We start from the raw sequence: 1,018 nt of genomic DNA on the forward strand, positions 1-1,018 counted from the left end.
GCACATGGCCCTCACCAGAAGCCAAGAAGATGCCCACACCATCGTCTTGGAGTTCCAGTCACCAGAACCACGAGCTAAATAAACCTCTTTTCTTTATAAATTACTCAGCCTCACGTATTCTGTTACAGCAACACTAAATGGACTAAGACAGAGACCTCATGAGAGCAGCTTTGGAAAAGCTATCTTTTGCTTGCCTTTTTGGATCTCATGTGGCAGCACTATTACTACTTTTTACCATCTCCTTAAACCACGCTGAAAGGTGCTTGGCTACTACAGTGAGTGAAAAATGTAGCGGAAACGTTTTCTTCACAGCTTAGAAGCAACACTGAGTGGCCCCATCCGTATGTATCACTGTACTGTCCATACTATCATCCTCAGAGACTTTCTGGGAGGCACCTCTGTCCTCTCCCACATCCACAGCACCGTGAATCCAACCATCTGATATTCTCCCAAATAACCTTGGTAAAACCTTCAACTACACCTAAACCTTTTGGCACCTAGTTGCCATCTTAAGCTGTACTTTTTTTTTTTTTTTTTAAAGATGACCGGTAAGGGAATCTTAACCCTTGACTTGGTGTTGTCAGCACCACGCTCACCCAGTGAGCTAACCGGTCATCCCTATATAGGATCCGAACCCATGGCCTTGGTGTTAACAACACCACATTCTCCCAAGTGAGCCACAGCTGGCCCTCAGAGTTTCTGATTCTTTTTTTTTTTTTTAAAGATGACCAGTAAGGGGGTCTTAATCCTTGACTTGGTGTTGTCAGTACCACGCTCACCCAGTGAGCTAACCAGCCATCCATATATGGGATCCGAACCCGTGGCCTTGGTGTTATCAGCACCACACTCCCCGTGTGAGCCATGGGCCGGCCCTTAAGCTGTACTATTAATTGGGAGAAGGTTAGGTTACCTAGGTCCTAGGTTCTGGGTGTAATGAAATTATGTTTGCCTAAAGCTTCCAAATCTTTGTTTCTAAAAGTGTGCAATGGTTAAAGTGGATATGTGATACTACAGCCCA

This window comes from Cynocephalus volans, chromosome 9 (assembly GCF_027409185.1).
Source record: "Cynocephalus volans isolate mCynVol1 chromosome 9, mCynVol1.pri, whole genome shotgun sequence".
NCBI lineage: Eukaryota > Metazoa > Chordata > Mammalia > Dermoptera > Cynocephalidae > Cynocephalus > Cynocephalus volans.